At 36.8% G+C, this 22,712-nt stretch overlaps 1 protein-coding gene across 1 annotated transcript in view; it reads left to right on the top strand.

The window, feature by feature from the left end:
* The window catches only part of NT5DC1 (5'-nucleotidase domain containing 1), a 131,706-nt gene that overhangs the window by 27,054 nt on the left and 81,940 nt on the right, over positions 1-22,712 (top strand). The gene's annotated exons all lie outside the window — the stretch shown is intronic.

Here is a 22,712-nt window from a genome sequence, read left to right on the forward strand (position 1 = left end):
TTGCTTCCTGCCTTGGCTCCCTCTGGGCAGGAAGGTGAATAATCTATATGTGTCTCTGCATAAATAGAGATGATTGTGGGGTCAAAAGGTATATACAGGCAAACCCCTTGTCCTTGTGATTAACCTGAGCTCCACCCTATTGTGCTATCTTATGCCACTTCTTTGGCTTGAGGTTTTTTTTTTGTGGGTGTGGGAAATTGAGGTAGAATTGGAGTTCACTGCTTTTGTATGTTCTCCCTGTTGCTGTAGCGTGCATATGAAAGGTGTGCTGCGGTATCTATTTGCCCTTGCAAAAATACATGCAACAGGCACACATGTGTATCTATTTACAGTAACAGCACATTGTACACAAGAAAGGTTGTTTGCAAAACTGTTTTCAAAATATAAACCTTCAGATGCTTTTGTTTTATAGTTATATGTTTAGAAAGTTGTCTTTACTTACAGATGAAGGTGTCTTCACTCCCTCCTCCCCACAAATGTAATAGTCAGGAATAAAATTTGATCCATTCTGCTACTCCAGAACTTGCTTTTTAGTAGTGTACTGGCTGCATCTTCCCATTTAAAGGTAGTCATGTTGTGGCAATGCAATAGCTTAACTCCTAAGCTTAACTGCAGTAAAAAGACTCAAAATAGAGTCTCTATGCACCTCATGAATTAGGTACTGAAGTCAAAGCCTCCAGTGCCATTTGCAGCAGTCTGCAGTGTTTCATCATATTTGCTGACTGGCTGTTCAGATTGTTGTTGCATGTTGTTGGAAAGCAAGCTCTTACGCATGCTTTCCAAAACCCCTTTTTGCTGCAGTCTCTTACTCCTACAGAGTCGGTGAAAACACATGTAACATGGAAGGGACACCATGATTTGGGAAATGGCAACTGACTTTCACCACAAGCCTGCAAGTTACTCACAAAGTGACTTGAGTGAGTCCCACACTAAGTAACTGCTTACAAGGAAGAAGCATGGAACATCTTAATTAAACATAAATTGTAATGAAACAAGAAACCACTCCCTGTCATGCACACCTCAAAAAAAAAAAAAAGATGAGAAGCAAAACTCCAGCAAAGGCTGTGCTAGGTCCTTGCAGTAGTTGGGAACTGGCCAGTTATGTTCTTGATGCTGACAATTTTCAGCGTGAATATGATTAGTTTATTGTTTTGACAAGGAGTCTGTGATCTTGATTTTTGCACCATCTAAGCACAAACCATGGGTTTAGTTTCAAATAACAGAGTTCTCGGAAAGTAGTAATTCACAGCTTTAACTTGAAATTTATCTTATTTTTAATAATTGGCCTTTAGTCTTAATCCTGATTTTTTTCTTAAAATTACTGTTATGGATTATATGGATTATAATAACTGTTTATGGTAAAATATGGTACTCAAGGAGCCTGGTGTATGGAGAGGTGTTTACTTCCTTTGTTTGGCTAGGTAAGCTCAGTTGAGAAGAAAGAGTCAAGAATGTGCTTGTGGGAGACTTTTCCTTTAATTTAAAAAGTGGACTGAAAAATGGGGAGTCATTTGTTATTGATGATATAAAACCAAAACACTGTCAACAACAGGACCCAATGATTTTGCTGCTTCTGGCTCAGGTCCAGTTTTCTTACCTGCTTGAAGTAACTTTGAAGACTACCCTAGTCTGTGACAAGTTAAAATGCTTATACCCAAAACTCATGGTAGTTTTGGAAAGGACTCTAACAGCAAAGGACTCTTAACAGCTTTGAATTCTCCAGTCTCCAATTTTAAGTTTTCAGAGAAAGGTGCTTAAGAGTTTCCATGAGGAATTCAAAAGCCTGCCATGAAATTAAAGGAATAATTGGGTTTCCTAGTTTGTGGTGTGCTTTATGGCACTTTGGAAACTCCTAAATCATGTCAACTCCATGGTATAAAGCTGTCCTCTATCCCCTTCTGTCACACGGTGGTGAAGTGTGTTCTCATGCTCCCACGATAGCAGCCAGGTAAGTCCTCAATGGGAGTGCAGAGGAGCAAAGTGTTCCACTGTAGCTGGCAGCCCAAACTAATACAGAGGGGTTTCAGCTTTTTATTACTCACAGTCAAATGGACCCAAAGGAATAGGAAACGGGAAAATTTGTTAACTCGATAGCTGTGGGAAATCTGGGTGGGTGGTTGTTTGTTTTGTTGCTGTTTGTTTTGTTTTGTAATTATTGTAGTGTTCTAGTTACATGGAGGGCATTTTCTATTCCAACACTAGCTGCTTGGGCTGCACAGGACTAGAAAATGTCTTGCTGAAGGAAATATTTAGCTTGCTAATTGAAAAATAAATAAGATTTATTTTGAGTTTCAGAATGCATGTTGTCTTTTTTAATTAAGAGGCTTGTTGAGGTAATGTGTGGGGCTGTGGAGCCCTATCTGTATCCATATTTTGAGATATAATAAAGAGTTCTCTTTAAACAAACAAACCAAAACAAACTCTGTTATTCCTACAGTCCTGTACTACTCTTTTTATAGATTATAAGTCCTTATACTCTTTTAACACTTGTAATTGTGGTTGAGTAAATGTCCTCCTTTTAAGTAGTAATGGAAAGATGGTCTGTATTTTTTCTGGCACTGCAAAACTGACTGCTGACCAGTTTATTCTGTTCAGCTCAAGTAACTGTTGATCACAAGAGCTCTATTTAGTATAGCAGTATATTTAAATAGATGACACCCAGTTAAATATTTGTAGTTGTATTCTGGCTGAGTTAACTTGCAGGGACACTGAACAACCATGTTGAAACCTCAAGAGAAGATGTGTTCCACATAGCTTATAGAGAAAGCTTTGAGACTGACATGAATTTTTGATGAAACAATCCTCTGAGACAGAAAGTATTATTGATTATTGTTTTCTAACAGTACTACATTGTTTATCACCATGTTCATTATGCTTGTATAAAGATAAGATAATCTTCACCCATCTTGGAGAATTTCTGGTAATTGAGTAAAAGATACCAAACAGAAGTACTGGTTTTAGAAAAGATGTTTTCCTTGGGTATGCTGTTGGCCTGACCTTATTCCTCCCTCATTTTTATTTCTCCCTCCCTTGCTCCTGAAAGTAAAAACAACAACTACTGTTTAAATGAATGTATTAATTTGAAACTCCTATCAGATATGTGGATTTAATTGAAAACCGATCAGTTTCAAGATACTGAAAACACAAAGCTGGGTTTATATATTAAATATTCATCCTTTCTTTCACAAATGCTTTTCAAATTAAGTAGTGTAAATGTTTAATTATATGAAGTTTTGTATTTTCACTAATTATATTTAAAAGTGCAAACATGCAGCTGATGGCAGGACTTCCATGGAAAGGAAGAGTGGAAGTATTCAATTAACTTTGTGCACAGTTCGGGAAAATAAAATTTCCAGGTGCCTGGTCACTAAATATCCTGAGTAAATGCAAAGATTTTGTTCTGGATTTTGGCAGTGGAGTACCACAAAACTTTTCCTGGAGCTACTTAAACATAACCAGATAAAGAGTTTTCTGATTCATTCTAGCTGAAGATGCTCATTTTCAGCCTTCTGATTGATGCTGATTCCACTCCCAGTTGGGTCAATACAATGGTTTATGAAGCTTTTCTTTAAGAATTTGATTTGGATTAAAATCAATCAAACTTTCTGGGAGTGATGGAGGATGGAGGCTTGTTTTCTGTAGGTCTGTGTCATTTCACAGTATGTTGAAAATTTTTTTTTAACACACTAAATAGATCATTGGTCTTTAAAAATTACTGCAAGTATTCTTTCTATTTTAGTAAGTACCTGATGTTCTTGTTTAAAAAGAGCATTCACACAGAAATGTAAAAATGCTAAGCAGTCATATTTTCCCAGCGAGGACTATTTTTATTCACTTTTTTTTTAAATTCATGCTCTATTTTTTTCACTGATTTTTATTAGATTATTTAATATCTTTCTCTACCTCTGTGCCTGCTGGACTCAAGGTTTCTGTCAGACTGCCCTGAACCACAGTGAATAAAGTAGAAACCATGGAAAAAAAAGAGTGGGAACCACTTCTACTTTCCCAAAGGTGAAAAAGTTCATGCAGCTTCCTTTGGTATCCCATAATTAGGGGAATCTTCCAAATAGTTGAAGAAAAATAGGTGTAACTGAGCTGCTTTTTCAAGTGTACCCAGTGGAGTATGTAGTCAGCCTGCTGAATAGTCTCATTCACGGGCTGTACTACCTGCTGTGGTTTGGACAATTGGCACAGAGTTGTTTTTAAACTCCCATGTTTAAAAACAGGTGCCAAAGGGGGAAATCCAGACTTTTACAACCAGAACAAATAAAAGTTGTCTGAGTTCATTTTAAAAATAAGGGATTTGTTTGTTTTATTAAGTCTGGCATTTAAAATATTGCTGTTTTGTTTTAATTTATTTAAATTGAAACTTTGGAAAATTCTTTTGGTGGGTGCATGTGCATATGGTCGGTGCAAGTGCTTTGAGGAGTAGCTGAGAAAGCTGAAGTTGTTTAACCTGGAGAAAAGAGGCTCAGGGGGGACCTTATATCTCTCTAAAACTACCTGAAAGGAAGTTGGAGCGGGTTCCAGTGTCTTTTCCTGAGTAAGGCATGATACAACAAGAGGAAATGGCCTCAAGTTGCACCAGGAGATGGTTAGATTGGATATTAGGACAAATTTCATTACCAAAAGGGTTGTCAAGCATTGGAACAGGCTGCCCAGGGAAGGGGTGGAGTCACCATTCCTGGAGTTATCTAAAAGACCTGTAAACATGGTTCTTAGGGACATGGTTGGACTTGGCAGCATTGAGTTAATGGTTGGACTTGATGACCTTAAAGTCTTTTGAAATCTAAATGATTCTATGATCCTGTATACATTTTTTTATACTCTCTCACTTATGCGAAATAAGCTTGCATCCACGGAGCCTAAATGTTCCTGATGATTATTAATAGGACTAGTTTTCATTTCAATTAGTTGAAATTGAATTTTTACAAGCATTATATTGTCACAAAGGAGAGTCATAATTACTTGCTTTTAGTAAAGTACTAACGCAGTTGCAGCTTTTACTATTACAGAAAATGCATCATGGCTACAAAGTTTTATAGGTGATATTTGCCATATTACCTGACTCAAATCACAAGTTTCAATGTCTCCTGTATTTCATAGGAGGAAAAACACATGAATGTGAGGGATGATCTTCTTTTATGAACTTTAACTAGTACGCTTTTGCATTCAAAAGAGGATCAAAAGATAGTTATATAAAAGAGACATATGTGAAGCAGATAGATACTTCCCAAACTGCTGATACAAAAACATATGGAGATACCAGGAAAGATAGGGACTCCTAAACTCATGACAGGCAATCTGACCAAACATCATCCTGTTTCCAATGGTGATACTTGCTGCTCCTGCCGCTACTGTACTAAATGGTGAAAAACCAAAACTGAAGGTTGGACTCCTGCTGGAGGTGGTGTTAAATGACTTCTGCACCCGTTGATGGTGATCTCCACAGATCACAGATAAACAGATCACAGATAGTGAATTCTGCTGCATACAGAAGTGGGATAGGAAAAGGGATAAGGAGGGAAAGACTCATTTTTCCATGTCACATAGTCCAAATTGTGATGTGGACTCTGAATTATATGATTATCTCATGACACCTTTCTCTCAAGGAAGTCTTGTAGAACCTTTGGGTTTGTCCTCCAACAAACTGTAGATTCCAGTTTGAGAGCTAGTATATCTGTTTGTCTGCAGAGGAAGAAGGTTTCATATGATGACTTGGGGAGGGCTTTTTAACATTAGAAAATAAGGGTTTCTCTAAATTAGTTTTCAACCAAAAGAAAAAGTGTGGAGTCTGGGAAGCTATGGCTAAAATGAGTGCTGTTACTTGATATGGTGTAGCTATGCTACTTTCATCACATCATTTAACGTTAAATCTGGTAGAGCCAATTCCATGGCTTATCCAATCAGTTTCTGGTTATCCATTTTTGCACTAGAAATAAGGCAAGGTTCTATCTTTATATTTGCAATCTCATTCTGCATGCTAGCTTTCTCTTTTTTTTTAAAGGTACTTCACATTTTTCCAACAATAGATGTCAGTATTAGATATAGATGTATTAGATTCAAAAAGAAGCCTTATATACAGAAGATCCATCTGCAAATTCACTAGAAGTTACAAGAATGAGATTTAGAATTTGATTTTTTTGATTGAAACCCTTTCATTTGCCAGCTTGAAATATTTTTATATAAAGCTGAACATCTTTAAACATTCTCCTTTTTTCAGGACATAAACATAACACTATTTGTCTGTTGAAATATTAGGTCACCAGGAATGCATGTTAGGTCATTCAGAGAGAGCTTATTGTTTCAGAAAATAGACCTCCTGTGTCTATAGACCTGTGGTGAGATGTATTTGCTTACCTACCTATTAGTAAGTAAGTAAAATTAAAATTAGTAAATAAGTAAAAGTAAAATTAAAACACTAGAATATTTTCCTCCTGTTTCCTTTTTGTACCTGTCTAAATCCAGATCTTTTCTGGTATGTCCTGTGTACATAAATTGTATTGGGTTTCAGAGTTGGATTCCACCTTTGGCTGTGCCGATGACCGCAGGATGTTGAACTATGGAAGACTTTTCCCTCTGAGGCCTTCCTGCAGTGCTATATCCCTGAGACATACAAGTCATTTAGAGCAGGGGTTTTTGTTTGTTTGTGCACCAATAACTTGCAGGTACTTTAAGGGAAAGTATATTTAGGCTAGTCACATAGGGAGTGCCAATACTGTTGGAAAACAGAGCTGGCAGGAGCATGAGTAGAATTTATTTGATATGTGAAATAATCTCGGGTCAACCTTACAAACTATTTAATACTGGTATAGGATAATTTTACTACCTTTACCAGTTTCTAGAGATTAAAAATGCCAAATAAAGATAAGATGAACTTTGGCATTGACAAAGCAAGATCTATTTTACAAACTTAGTTGGGATAGTGGACACAGTTTTGTTACAATATTTCTAAAACTGCTTTGGAATATTTAAACTTCTACCAGATCATCTTTCAGAAGCAGAGAAAGACCTCACTGCAAAAATTTGTATTCTCTGAGAAAACAATCTGAAGTTTCTAGAGAATTTGATTAGAAGCTGTCACAGTGATGCTACCTATGAATCTCACAGTTAGGGCTAAATGGTCTCATGGGAACACAGGATCTTGGTCTTTTGGCAAGGAAAGTCAAATATAATCATAGAGGTAAATGACCTGTTTCTGTTGAGACTTGGAAAATCCAGGAATAGAGAACAAGTTAAAATTCCAGTATTTTTAAACCATTTTTCTATGGAATGATAATGCAGGATGTACTACCATCCAGCTGTTCTGATGGAAAACTGCCTCATGGTGTTGTTCAAAGCCCTGGGAGAAGCCTCTCTCCCAAGCTGTTAAAATGCTCCTTGGAATCCTTCATCCTAAGTTACCTGAAGAACAAATATGACATCTCAGATGCAGGTGCTTTTTTGTGTCTAGTAGCTGGGAGAAGTTAGTTTGCATACTTACATGCATACAACTGCAAAAAAGCTATGATTAACAAGATTGCTTTTTGTGTTTGGAGTTCTTTTAGGGCCTAATCTACAATGTCTGCTGGAAGAAAACATGTTTTTTCCAAGTTGTACTAATGTTCAGGAAAGGACTTTAGGCTGTCCAAGTCTCGATAAATATCTTATAATCAAGGACTCATGGCATCTAATTACATTTAAGGTGACTGCACAGTGGCCTGTGAAGTAAAATATTCCATTTTTGGCAGTGGGGCCTGCACTGGTTTATGCAGATGTGGGTCAGGCCTCTGATATTTTTTCAAGGAGATAAATGCCCTAAGTCTGTATTTAACAGAAAATGAATTTATAAACAGTCTAACAACCAAGTTCTGAGTTTTTGCAGTGAAGTTTATGGCCCATCAAAGCTTAATCACCTCCCTGTACCCCTACAACACAGCATTTTTCCTCAACTTCTGCATTTATGCCACATGCCTGGAAGGCACATAGGAAGCATCTCAAGTTTCTGTTCTTGTGCTAGGAGGACAAAGCATATGTGATTATATTCTGCCACTGCCTCTTCCAAAAGAAACACAGTCTGTTTCTTTTGGAGAGTGGTCTGTTAAGCAACTAAGTAGGTGTGAGATCTTGAGGCAGAAGGTGTAGATAAGCTCTTCGGGGCATTTAACTGCCAAACTCTAACAAGCCTTTATTGTGCAAATGCAATTAGAAATTTGTAATAATTGTATAAAACCTCGTGGCAGTGGCAGATGGATATTTTGCACATTGTACCACTATGTCCCAAATTCCAAACCTATGTAAAGACTTAATTCCTTGAAGCTGCTTTGCAAGATGTATGTACAGGACTAGGGTAGAGATTCTTTTTCCTGATATTTTTATTAAAGGATGAACAGACAGTTTTAAACAAATCTTTCTGAAAAAGCAAAAGCATGAGGTATAAGAGGTATAAGAAATTGCAGTTGGACTGGTGAAAATTTGGCAGCATTTTGTCTGAAAACCTAATCCTAATGAAACCTCGCAGTTCACACTGAAGGTGAATTATATATATTTCATGTTATAACATCAGATAATTATTTTAATGTTTAAGCTCTTTTATGCTTTTACAATTCAGGGCATCAGCTTTTTGTTTTAAGAAAAACTATTTTCACAGTCTTTGCTTTTTATTTTTAAAGATATAATATTTCATATTGTTATTAAAAGCTGTTTGATCTACAAATGTAGTATTGAAAGTTGTTTACTAACACTCAATTGCTATAGATTAAAATGAAATCTTCCCAAGGAAAAAAAAGCCAAGAATGCAGGTGCTTCATATGTGTCCTTTATAGTACTGTAATTTAAAGCATGATCACTTGTTATCTCTGTGTTCTCTCTCTCCTTACTGGTAACTGTGTCCCTCTGAGATCCTCTTGCTAGACAGATTCTAGGAGTAAGAAACCAGTGCTTTGGAAAATTTGAAACTCACAACTAACCTAGTTTCAGGCTTGCCATCTCTTCCCAAAGGGATTTCTTCCCATCTTCATCCCAGACATTTATTAAGTTTTCATTTGGAGAACCTTTTAAAGATGAGTATTGCAATGTTCCTGGCTCTTTTTGAAAAAGAGTGGATTTTTTTTTCTTTTGAAGTATAAAAAACAGTGGCAAAGTTCATAAGAACTGGTTTTTTAAATTTTGTTTTCCCAAGGTCAGTCATTTGTTTTTATTAATCTAGAACAGAATGTTTACTCTGAATTTCAGTTATTGTCATTTTAGATGACAAAAAACTTAGAAAAACTTTCTGTATTCTTTGTGGTTTGGAGCTGATTGGACTGTTAATGTTACCCTCCTGTGTATATCACAATAATCTGTAGATGACTATAAATATGTTTAAGAATATCAATAGATCTTTCGGGGTGCATCCTGTGGGGATGCTTTCTGAAACTGGTTAGTTACATGGAAGTACAGAGAGAGGATTAGATTTTTTAAATGCTGCATATGTGTGTGTAGATAATTATTTTTAGGGCTTTTTTAGGGTTTTTTCCCCCTGCTCTTTGTTTCCTTCTGGATATTGTGGTTAGGCAGGTATTAGGGATTGTTGTGATTGCACAAACCTCCAGCTTTTCTTAGTGTCCTCATGACAGCAACCTTGCCTGCCAAAGGCATACATACATACATACATACATACATACATACATACATATATACACACACACACGTATATATATTTAGATATGTATGTTTGCTGCTGTTTAAATGGCAGTAGCTAAAATGGTAAATACAAATACATATGATCATATATCAGTGTGCTCAGTTACTTATGTCATCTTTTTAGTTTACTTAGACATAGCCCACAAGTCCACTGCTGTCCAAAGAGGTTTTGCCTTGCTGCCTTCATACTGTGCACTATGGATTCATGGTGCTCATATGCAGTAAACGTGATGACTTTCAGGAAGTTTTCTTTCCTAAAGAAGCTGAAGTGAGGGTCCTGTCTTAGAGACCTTGGCATTACTGTGTGCTACAGTCTGATTTGTCAGACAAGATCTGTAATTCAGGAAATCAGGGATATGTTTTACCTCCCCTGCCAGTCACAAAAGAGCCAGTGTCAAAGGTTACAGTATGGCACAACGGGTGTCACTCCAAGAGCATGAGTCTTGGCTGCTCAGCAATAAATGGTAAAAGCAGAAGAGAAATTAAAAAGAAAATCAACTCTAGTTTGGTCAGGCTGTGAGAAGGTTAAAAAAGACAATTTTCAGCCCCATGTTCATAAAAATAAACTCACTGTGTAGGCATTAATTATTTCCTCTAAGCATTGAAGTTCTTAATTCTGGAAACAAAGTGAGGATTACTTTCTAGTGGAAAATACAATACTGAAAGGGCTTTGAGTAGGTATGGCTATTGCAAAGAGTGCTGTCTCACATCAGTAAAACTGATTCCTTTAGAAAATGCCTTGCTAGCCACCACACATTTTGGCTTAAGTTTTGAAGGTGCTTGAAGTATTCACAAAATTAGCTCTGTTTAGGCAGTGAGACATTGATGCTCATGCCCCAGATAGCCTCCTCCTAGGTGAGGCATCCTCTGAATGCCGCTTTTGTAGCAGCAACAAACTGCTGTCCTCAGATGAGGCTGGAGATAAGAATTCATGATTTTCTCCAGTGACTGACTGATGCATTCTGGCACTCAATATACTGTCAGTTAGAAATTCATTCTTAGGTATCTGATTGTGTCCATTATTTAAGTACTTATTATATGTATTGTTATTATTCAGTACTGAATGCTCTGTAATGCCTGCATCTCTCTGCATCTGGCCCTTAGTGTCTGATGATGATGAATGGCATCTACTCCCTGTAGGCAGAACCAGCCAAAAGGACTAAATCAGGCCAGGTGCTGTCCACATTTTAGTCAAACCTTCCTAAAATGCAGTTGTAAGTACCTTCATTGATGGAGAATGATGAGATCGTACCGCTGACTGCGCTTGTATTATAGTTCGTATTTAGAACAGTTAGGCAGTGGAAGATAGGGGGGTTAGTTTTATATCTTTGGACTTCAGCATGATGTCGGGTAGTAGTTTTGTAGTTTGGGGCAGGGGGGCAATGGAATATAATTATACTAAAATAATACATTTTAAGAATAGCCCCCTTTCCCTTTACTTCTATTACTGCTGATTTTTTTCTCAGCCTGTCAGTGCTGGAAAGTTGCTTTCCAAAGTTTGCAAAAAGGCAAAATGGCAAACCATAAGAAAACAACAACAGAAATCTGTTTTGCTTTCAGGCTATCCTCTTTCCAATACCACATCAGGAGGTGGTTTTGCTCCCTTTAGAGCTGCAGGATTTCTTCTTCTGAAGATTCTCTGGTCTGATGGAAGTGGGTGTAAAGGGAGAAGACAGCTTGTAGCTAGAAATATGAACACTGCACATTTCATACATAAAACATGCAACTACATATAGAATTGAATGCTTATCTCAGTTTTTCAGCGATTTTTTTTCTATGCATTTCTTTCCAATTTCCATATCTTTAGCTTTGCTCCTCAGTGTGTCTGATGCTTGCTTGTGCTGTTGTGGGCTATCTACATATTTACCATGGCATGGGTGGGAGTACTTGTTGCTGCTCCTTATATCAACTCTTGGTGCTCAAGAAGAGGTTCCATGGAGCCAAGCAGCATAAGTAGGATGAGTCCTTTTTAGAAAAATAAGGCCAAAATAGAAAAGGAAATACATTTATGGAGCTGGCTAGAACAGAGTCTTTAGGTAGCACAAAATTGCTGCATTGTACAAAATGTTCTTGCTGCAACTTGTCCAACCATGTTGATGTAGAATCACTGCTTTTAAATAGAAAAATTTAACTAGAACATAATTAAGGTCATATTTTACTTCTCTTCAAAAGCACTATATACAAAACTCAATATTTAGTATTAGACCACCAAAAATGGTAGTCTGTCCATTGACTCACTTTAAAATATATTCCTCTAAAAATGCAACCTGAGACAAAAGTCAGCAATCCTGAAACTTCAGACAGAATCACCAACTACTCTTGGTGAAGGCTTTGGATTTTCTAATTTTGTTATTATGATTCCTATCATGCTGTCTGAGAGCAGAATTTTCAATCTGTCTCATTGCAAATACAATATTTTTTATTCAACAGAACTGAAGATCATCTGAGTTTGAGTCCTAGCCTGGACATGCTGAATAAAAAAAAAGTTTCAAATTTCCCATTCATTTTATATGTATAGATGCAAAATGAAAAACCTGCTTCATGGCTCTTAGCTCCAAGAAGCTGCAGAGGAACTCAGGCTGGTGATGAAATCCTGCTGTGGTGACAGCCCAAGAATGCTGTCCACTCCATCAGGTCAGGTTTGGAATTCAGGGCACTTCTCTTTTGTTTGTGTCTGTGAACTTGAAAGGAGCTTTTTACAGCAGCAAACAAATATGGATATTTTTATGATATGCCACTCGTTTCAAGTTCCTTCTTGTCGTTGCTCAGTACTTGTTTTCTTCAACTTTATTTAACTCTTTGAGACTGAAGAGTCTTCTTGCTATCCGAGAAATCAATACCAGGTTTTCAAATAATTCTCTGGAGTCTTGACATGTGTCTACAGCATATTCTCCTTGAGCAAAATATAGTTATAAATTTTCAATGTCTGAAGCCAAACTGGATCATTACAATAATTCATTCCTACTGTCATAGTACAAGCCAAAGAAGCTTGCCCAGTAGCTTCTGTTTCTGCCCAAAGCATATCTTCAAGGATGTAACATTCTATCCTGGCCTTTATGTAGTTGTGGGTTTCTCTGGTTACTTCACAGACTGCTCCTGATCCTTCTTCACACCACAGAGGAGAACTCCCTTTGTTATCACATCTTTCAGTTTGTCAGAAGTTTCTTTTTCTTGTCTTTTTTTCCCTCTGTTTTTTTTTTTTTCCCTTATTTCTTTTTTTTTCTGCACTGGAGTGTTGTGCAATATCACTTTAGCATGCAAGGAGCTATATTAGTTTGTTTTGATTTGGGAGAATCTAAGCATCAGGAACTGTCATAGATGGCTACTGCAGACACAATCTCTCCTACATCTCCAAAAGAACTTGATTAGTTTTAGTTTTGTATTTCGAGAACATCTTTCTCTCAGTTCAGTGGTTTTATTTTCGTATCTTTCTTTTTCTCTTGATCAATTTCTTATCCTGTCATCTTTTTGCTTGTTTGGATATGATATATATTCTGTCTTTTGGATACAGCAAATGTTCTTACGAACATATATGTGCATATATATGCATAAACTGTATCATATGCTCACTACTTGGATAACAGACTTGAACAAATAAAGTTTAAAAATATGCTTTTTCTGTAAGACATCTTTTGTATATTTGGAGATAAAAAGTTATCTAGCATCACCTAATTTTCAGAATTTAATTCCAACAGAGTTTTCAGGCCATACATAAAAATCATACGTTTTATTACAAAATACTCATTAATTTTTGAAACGTAATGTAATAATTAATCCAGGTAAAATTATGAAATTTTATGAAAATATATAACCATTTTTTTTCCAATCTCTGAATGCAACTAGTTCCTGACTTAAAAATTCAACTTTTATACTAATTGACATCCAAGAGATATCTATCAGAATTAGGTAAGCTATAGCAAATCTTTGTAAAAATTCTATTAAATATGATTCTTTGCAAATTCTAAAGAAGGAGAAGCATTATTTCCTTATCAGAGGAGGAACATTCCTTGAACTGTTCTCAAGACTTTAGGTGCATGAAAATCTTTACTTTTTCAAGTGTCTTTAATTTCCTATTTTCCAAAGTAGTTTTAAACACTGTAATTATCTTTTGAGAAATATTAATTGATGCATTTATGTATAGAGCTCAATTAACTCATATGTTATGCATCAGAACAGCATTCATCTCCTTTGGAAATGATGGGGAGCAGAATGACAGACTGTGCTGTTCACCAGAGCAAATGTCTGGACTGGTCCCCTGCATCTGTAAGTAGAGTCTGTTGGATCCTAACTTCATCCGTATTGACAAAAGCCCTGCTCTTGTCAAAGGTTTTCTGTTGGGGTAGTCTGCTAAATTAGTCTGAAGTGTGTCTTTCAAGCCAGAAAATGACTTTAAACAGGAAAGGCTAAAGTAGAAATAAGGCTGTGACTGCAAATATGAGTCAACAAAGGAATTCTGGCAGGCCTGGCAGGCCCAAAGCCTACATGACCTACGTGAAGCCCTTCAGAATGTTTCTGTTGACAGATGCATGACTGAACTTGCATCTGGCAAGTCCTGCTGAGAGACACCAAAGCAGCTCCTTTTTTATTGACCAGAAGAGGGGATATAAAACCCTTTCTGTGACTTGCCAAATGTACACAAGCAAATTTGAGATGCCAATTTCTATTTGAGTCCGTGGTAGCAGGTTGTACTTTTCCTCTGACTGTCATTTACTAACTCTTCACAAGTGCTGTGTTACATCTTCCACTGCACTGCTAATGTCTAATTGACCCCATGAAGATTTGTTGTACTTGCATTTGAGTTCTTGAGAGCTTATCTTTTCTCTAGAAGCTGCAGCTTTCCAGAAAGGTGCTCCTCAGCATGGTTCATGCCTCTGGCCAGCTACACAAAGCAAATTCTGCTTTTTTGTATTTGAGCCTCTGAGCACATTGGACATGTCTATACGGCTGGCACCAGACTTTTGCAATCCTGCAGAAGCCAGCTGGATGTGAGGCAGGCCTTCACTGGAAGCTGTGTGACCATCCTGGAGTGGTGCAGCACAAGACATGTATTTGCAAGGGGACGTCCATGCTAATGCAGCTTTGTGTGCAGCCAGACCAGAGTATAAGCAGAGTCTGATTGCACCTGCCGGCACAGATACCACTGCTGTGTCCAACAGATTGTCTAGAACTGCCAGTTCTGGTCACCTAAAATAAACTATCAAATTACAGCAAAAGAAGTAGTTGTACTGTTGCAGAATACAAGGAGAGTGGAAAAAGAACACGGCTGGAAAAGGAAAAGAATTTTTTTTTCTTACACCAAACTATTTCCATCAAAATGCCAGAGTACACAAAACTAGGATTTGGCAGGAGCCTCTTCCACGCAGCAGTTCTCCATTGGATGCTATGGGGAAAGTGGCTTTGGAGCTGGATGAGTGAGGAGGCTGGAAATCCTATTTTGTGTGCTTATGATTTTGAACAGAACTTCTTCCTTCTGAACTGCAAAATACGGTGGTTGGTGTATGGCAAATGGTCAGGTTTGTAACAAATATGCATAACCAGTTGTGGAGTATTCTGTGAAGCAGTGGATCGAGAGAGAGCAGCTTCGGTGTCTGTTACAGTGCATTCCTAGAACTTCACTCGGTGATTGAGCGATTTTAAAGAAAGCGAAAGATAAATCCTTCCACACCCATTGGAAAAGCAGATATTTTCCTTTTAGCAGAGAACATCTGTTGTAGTTAAACTTATATATGAAACACTTTTTTTCTGAGGAATCAGAGCAACTGCTGTTTTTACAAACAGTAAAGACTGAAGAGATGACAAGAGTACTTATGTATTAAAGGTCCCCTTCTATATAGAATATAAACACTTATATTGTGTCAAGAGAGATTTTACCTTAACTTCATATGTCAAGGTAGCATATGAAATTACCATATCCATAATCTCTGATGCACATAAATTTACAGAAAAGAAGAAATTGAAAAAGCCATAACAACAAAAAAGACTACAGAGCCCCATTCCCATGAAGTACTCCAGAGCTGTTATCTTTCCTCATTTTAAACAGATGTAGTTTGTATTAGTATTCTGGAAATGTAGGTGTATCAAAAGACCTGCTTTAGAAAGTAGACAATGTGAAAAGCTAAATATTTGTGTAAGTGACATTAGGTAGTATTAGTCTTTGTCTCTTATAAAGGCTAGTCCAGATAATAGTGTAAGAGCCACCTTCTTTAGCTCAAAAGCTGACTCATGCTTTTAATTACTGATTCAGCTGAGCAGGTTCTGCTTACAGCACCCAAACAGCCCCATAGAATTGCACAGACTGCTCATATGATTCACAAAACAATTATCTTTTTGGTAAGTGTGATGGTGTTTTTTTCCCTCCATAAAGATCAGGAGCTACAGAAGACAGTTTAACTTATCTTTAAAAAATGTTTGGTGATGTACTCATAGAAGCATTATTTTGGGGCTGATTTATGGCAGGAGGAACCTCCAAACATGGGTTAGGAGAAGTAGTGGCATCTACCAGAGATATTTTAAAAGACAAATTTTGGGACTTAAGAGTGAATTTGATAAGATTTACTTTAAAAAAATAAATCCAAACTATTTCCCCATCACTAATTTAGCCATTCCAACTTATGGTCAACTAGTAAATTTCTCTTTCCAAACTGGCCTTTGCTAGTTAAACACAAGGTGTTTACTTTGGCTACAGAACCTTTAGGCAGACGTGGTATGAGAAGCAGACAGTGCCAAGTTAATTGAAAGGTCTGTTAAAACATTTGAAAGTGGCCAAGGAGGAGCAATGCTACTTATTTATTTGAACTCTAAGTATTAAAACATGGAAGTGCATTCTGTGGTAGTAGAGAAAGCATACTTTTTCCTACTTGAGAATGAGATATAACATTGGCAGATGTTGATTATTTGTAGACTTAAAAGAAATCATTATCTTATACTATCTAGAGATCTAGTTGTTTATTTAGCAGTTTGAAAAAATGTAAAATTCATATTAATGCTAAGGAGGGAAAAAATGTTGACATTATTAACAGTCATTTGAGTTTAGCCTGGTTTTTCTGCAGCTGGAATGCAGTTGTTTTTCTTCTGTTTGCCTGAGGATTGAGCCCACAAATAATTGCAGTTCAACAGATCACAAATAGCTTTTAATTTGTAATCTTCATGAATAAGTTGGTATTTTTATCATTTTATTTTCAGTTTCAACCTAAATGTTAAACAAGGATGTGATGAAATAGAGAAAAGTATGATTTTCACAAGGCACCTTATAAAAAGAAACAAGGCATTGTGTCAAAAACCAAGTAACACAGTTGCACTATTTATCCTTTTGTCCATCTTTCTTACTGTTATGTACCTTTCATTTCTTGTTAATCTTTTTTCCTTCTGGTTTTCCTAATTTTGTTCAGATTATAATTTTTATTATCAGCAATTTAGTTCACTATAGCCTTTTTTAAAATCTACATTTGTTCTTCTCATTTTCCATATGTGAGGATATTTCTATTGGTGTCACATAATTACATATGTAATTACTGCATTGTCTGTTCGTGCCTGCTTAATTCAAAAATGGAAACACGGCTTATCTCTTGTAATCCATTTGACTATGTAGCATGGAAATGGCATCTTTTTGGAATTGTGTGTGGAGCACTTTTACAAATATGATAAGTTTGCCCCTAGTTTCCATTGGTTTTAATTGTCAAGGTTTATGTGTAATGGACAAGAGATATTTTGATGAAAGCAGAAAATTAACTCTTTTGAAGAATCAGAAGAGCAATGTGGTTTTGAGAGACAGAAACTGATATGAAATTTTGGTTTAACTTGGTTCAATCTAACACTACAATTTCTCTGCATGACCTTTTGAACACCTTATGTCCATGTCCTTATTTCAATTGGACAAAGGCGTGTAGTGAACCAAGATTGCTGTGGCTGAAAAGAGGTTTTGCTTATGGCAGCGCACCCCAGCCATCATACCAAGACAGCTTCAGCACTGTCCAGTAGCATTTGTATATTCATATGCAACATAAAAAATATTCCTTATATTCCTTTGCATTATTCTTTCTCATTATAGTAAGAGAAATGAACAGGGAAGATGTGTTCATACGTAGGTCAGCTCAGGGGACAAACATGACAGGGTTTATCTTCCTGCCTCCAGACTAGTAATCTCTCTTAAAGTAAAAAGTGTTTGTAAAGAGTAAAAATAATACATACCTGAGTGCTAAAAGTATTCTAATATTTCTATTTAAAACCAAAGGTGTCTCTGAGCAATTCCCACAGATGCATTATGGTTACCTTTAATAACTCAGCCTACAATTTCATATGTTTTACTACAACAGTTTAAGTGTTCAGTCTAGCACAGAAAAGGTCATCTACATGGGACAAGAGAGACTGCATACAGAAAATTTGCCCCTTGCTTCTTACCCTTTTTTTCCCAGTGACTATTCTTGTGAGTAGTACTAGCCTTGCTCCTAGGAAAAGGGGGCTCACAGTTTAAATTGTAGTAATGCCATTTGTTTCACAAAAAAAAAAAAAAGAACAGAAGCCAAAGGAGATAATATCTTCAGCATATGCAGCTATTTCAAGTTACTTTTCATATTTTAAAAGTGTTCCATCCCTTTTTCTTTGTAATGTAATCCTGCTTCCTAATTTAATAACTTTCAAGATAAAGTTTGGCCTAAGAAATGACTGGAATAAACCTAAGAAATCTGTAACACTGAAAGACATTTTTGAAAGAGTTAACCTTAACATCTAAAACGCCAAGAGGAGAACTTCCTTCCAATTTTGACATCTGTCTCTTATTTTTAAGCAATGGCGTTAAATAATTTCCCAGATGTTACACAGCATTTTTGTCAAATCCATGTTTTTATACCTCCTAAATTGTATCCCCTATATTTCTGCAAGATATGTACTTCTTTCTTACTCAGTAACCCTAATTTTTTTCCCCCCTCACAAACCGTTACAGCCATTGGAATGGTTTATGTGTGTTTCCAAGGGTAGGTACTTGGAGGTTAAGTTTTTATATGTAATATATGCTACTGTAGTCTGTTAATTCAAAGTAATTTGGAGGCAGAAGGATAAGCCACATGTGGATAAAGCCCAAATCACAACGCTGATTGTCATCCCCCTATTTCTGGGCTTTAAGTCTACGACATACCATGTAATGAATTATCTTGCATCAAAATAGCAATGTGTGTGTATGTGCTTAGTAGTCTATGGTAAATGTGGAATTATGAGAATAATTAATTATCTTTATGGGCTAAGCCAGAGTTTCACAGCTGAGCTCATCTACTTGGCTGCTTGCCACCCAAAGGTCAGCTTCTCTGCCCTAGCTCTGTCCTTTAGTCCCCCTCCTGTGCTCTCCTCACTTCCTTCTGCCATGTGTGGCAGTTGTCAGGTTCTTCTTGGATCTGCTTTAGCTGAGATAGATAAAACTAATCAAACCTTTTTACTGGTTTAATTTTCTTCCATTCTAGAAAATCGAAAGATCATTATAGGGATGTTCCATCAGCATTAGATTGTAAGAGTGACCAGAGGAGGAACAGGTCCATAAATCACTTAGAATGTTCCACAGTCCATGTTTTTAATACAGTTATTTGACTCTAGCCATGAACACAATTTTTTTTTGTTATAAACCTGCACCTTGTGTATGAAACAGAGACATTTGTTCCCTTATGTGGTTAAAAGTAAACTGAAGTCCTGAAAGCAAGCTATATTGCAATTTATCTTCTATGACTTTAAAAGGTTGATTATATCAGAGCACTCTAGATATTTGAAAACTTTGGATTACTTACTAGTTTTAGACATCTTGAGTTAAAAGGTTATGTTCTGCAGGAAATCAAACTGGTCTGGTTCAGATGTGTAATGGCCAATTGATTTCAAACTGTTTCATAGTGGAAAACAAGACTGGAGAGGTGTGTGTTGCAGGAAGGAGTCAAGCATTTTTCCTGTCTTAGATTTTGAACATTGGGATACTTTTTCTACCAGAAGAGCAAACCTGCTTAATTAACTTCAGTATTGTGTCTTTTCCTTTGCAGCTTTTTGAAAGGAATCTGATGCTTGGGTAACTGATGTGTTTATACGCTAATAAGGACGTAATAGTCTTATTTCAGTTACATAGATTATATTTAGACAACCTTGACGCAGTGGCTTGTTGTTTTCTTCTGTTCCATAAAATGGGGTCTGTCTCTTATTTACTGCCCATTTTGAGAACAGAATAAGCTATCAATCTCTATTCATCCACACCCCAAATTAAGAGCACCTGCCAGTTGCTGTGTATTATATTTGCAAATACACTGCCATCTGCAGAGTGGCCTAACAGAGGATTATGATGTCCTTAATGCCACCCATCAGGGTGCCCATCCTAAAAATAACCAGACAGTGCTACTCAAGGTAATGCCTCAAGCACATTGACTGCAAGCACTGCCTACTGCACTTCCTAATAAACACCAAGCTATCATCTAAAATACAAATGAATCACTTTAGGCTCATTTTGATTCTGACTGCTCAAGGGTTGATCATGGCTTGCAGTTTTGCTCTCCCTGGCCTATTCTGTTGTTAAAAGAATCCACTGTGTACAGTCTTTTTCCTTTCACCTTTTTTGCCACATAATGGGGGATGACAACCTCTATTATTCAAAGAATCCATGTATCCTTTGATGCTGGGGTAGGAAACTGTGAGCAGTGTTACTTGTGAAATATTACCTCCCCATAATTACTTCCTAATTATAGCCTGAGTCTTAAAAGATTATGTCCTAATGGATCACTTAGTACAGGTTTAAAGCTTGTCTTTGCAAAAGGCAGATATTCTTCATTTAAGGTCTAGATATCTTCTGTTTCCCCCAGCATTGTCATTGCTCTTTGTTTCTTTCTTGGTGTAAATTGCTGAGGAGAGTTCTAAAGTTGATAAAATGACTATTGCTGGGCCATTGTATGTCTTTGGTATCCATGCCCAACCAGTGCAGAGACTGGAGTCATCAGTGACAGTGCTTCTCCCCTCTGGTGGGAGAGTGGAGAAATGTACCACAGCTGATGTGGTCCAGCCATGCCATTTGGACTGCAAGGGAGCAGATAATACTGAAAGATGTAAATATGAGGTACTGCTGCAGAATTTACTGGTTGAATTATTTTTGCTTTCTGGAACCATTTTCCAGGCTATGGTCAGTTTTTCAATACTGTCACTTCTCCAGAAAATTACTTGGTAATAAATAAGAAACTGTCCTGTAAGGAATTACATGTGGGACATTAATAAGTAATTTACATCTGAAAGATAAGTTCATTGGAAAATGGAATTAACAAAGAAAAGGATAGAGATCTGCAATTTCCCACATGCTAGCAGAAAGTCACTGAGTTTGAAAAGAAGCTGTAAAAAAAATACAGGGATACCAGATAGCAAGTACTTTAATGAAAAATGTTGTCATGTAAAAAAGATGTCCAAAGCCAAACAATATTTGATAGAGTGATGTTAATTTGGTGATTCCTAAACACAGCTCCCTATTAGGTTAATTTTACTATGTCAGTCCATTCCATAAATATATTAGAAGACTTTATTCATTATATCCTCATATAATAGCTTGAAGTAAATTGGGAGCATAGCTTGAAGTTGTAGTGCACTGTAAATGAGTCAGGTCTTGGCAGAATAGAAATACAAATTAAAATCTGAAGTTCTGACTCATGTATGCCCTCATACACTTTGGAGGTCCTTTAAGCTACCAATGAAAGATATGCTGAATCTTTAAAAATTGTATTTACTAACTGACTATTATGGGAAAATAAAGCTCAATCAGCAACATCTGTCTTTAGGAGAAATGATATAGTCTAGTACATTCCTCTCTCACTCTATCTTATATTATTAAGGATATTCTCCTGTGATTTTTGTCACAAAGTAATTTAGGGCACAGCTATCAAAATGCATAATTTTGTCTTCCAAGCTGCTTTTAAGTGGCAGAATTACCAATTTTCATGGTAAGCCATGCTGATTTCTTTTACCAACCACGAAGATTTGAACCTTGGATGTTAGGGATTCCTGGTACATCCATTTTAAAATGAAGGAAGACTTTTCTTTGTAACAACTGCTTAGGTCTTCTGCACAAATAAAATTTTTTTTGTCAGATTTGAAAATACATTTGCCTGCTTTATATGCAAAAATGTGTTAAAAAGTAAGTGCTTTTAAATTCTTAATGCTATGGGAAGACAATACCAATTTAAGCATAAAGAAAGGACATTTTCTTTGGTGTACTGTCCAGCTTTCTTTGATTTTAGTACTGCTCCTGTTGGTATGGTCTGTGAGGATAAGCATGGGAGTAGGGCTCATGGTCAGTGTGTAGATCTTTGCAGGTGATGGCTACCTGCAGCAAACCTCTTGGGTCCTCCACCTCATAACTGAGGAGTTTCTAAGAACGTGCTGGGATGCAGGATGACCTGATAGAACAGACCTCCTCAAAGAGATTGTGAGCAATTACAGAATTAATATTATCAATGTGACTACAAATGTCTGGAAAAAAGACTATTCACTGCTTTTCTGAAGCACAAATACTAATATTCAGTCTTGAGCCCTGAATCAGCCCAACTAAGGTTAGGGACATGCCTAACTTTAGAAGTGTTGATCACTTTCTAAAAGTGTCTTCAGTGGTTTTGTTTTGTTATACAGAAGTGAAAACACAAAAAGTAGTGAGCATATTGAGCAATATTGAGTAATTCCAGTGTCATGGGCTACAAGACCAGTCTGGTGAAAGGTGAGATTTGATGTGTGCAGGTTTCAGGTGCAGTGTGGAGTTGGAAGGAGTGGATCAGGAAAAGAATAATTTTGGGTGGGAACTTGAATGCCACAAACTTCCATGGGAGAGTGATGGTTACACCTCAGGGGAGATGTAGAGTTAACATTAGGACATTTTTTACCAAGTTAGTCAAGTACTGGAATGAGCTTCCTAGAAAGATGGTCAGTGTCCCAAACCTGTCAGTTTTCAAGAGGCATATGGAAAATGCCCTTAATAACATGCTTAACTTTAGTTCAGATCTGAAGTGATAAAGCAGTGGACTAGATGATCAGCTGAACTAGCCTAGTCTAGTGTAGTAAGT

Source organism: Corvus brachyrhynchos, unplaced genomic scaffold (genome assembly GCF_000691975.1).
Source record: "Corvus brachyrhynchos isolate BGI_N302 unplaced genomic scaffold, ASM69197v1 scaffold14, whole genome shotgun sequence".
Taxonomy (NCBI): Eukaryota; Metazoa; Chordata; class Aves; order Passeriformes; family Corvidae; genus Corvus; species Corvus brachyrhynchos.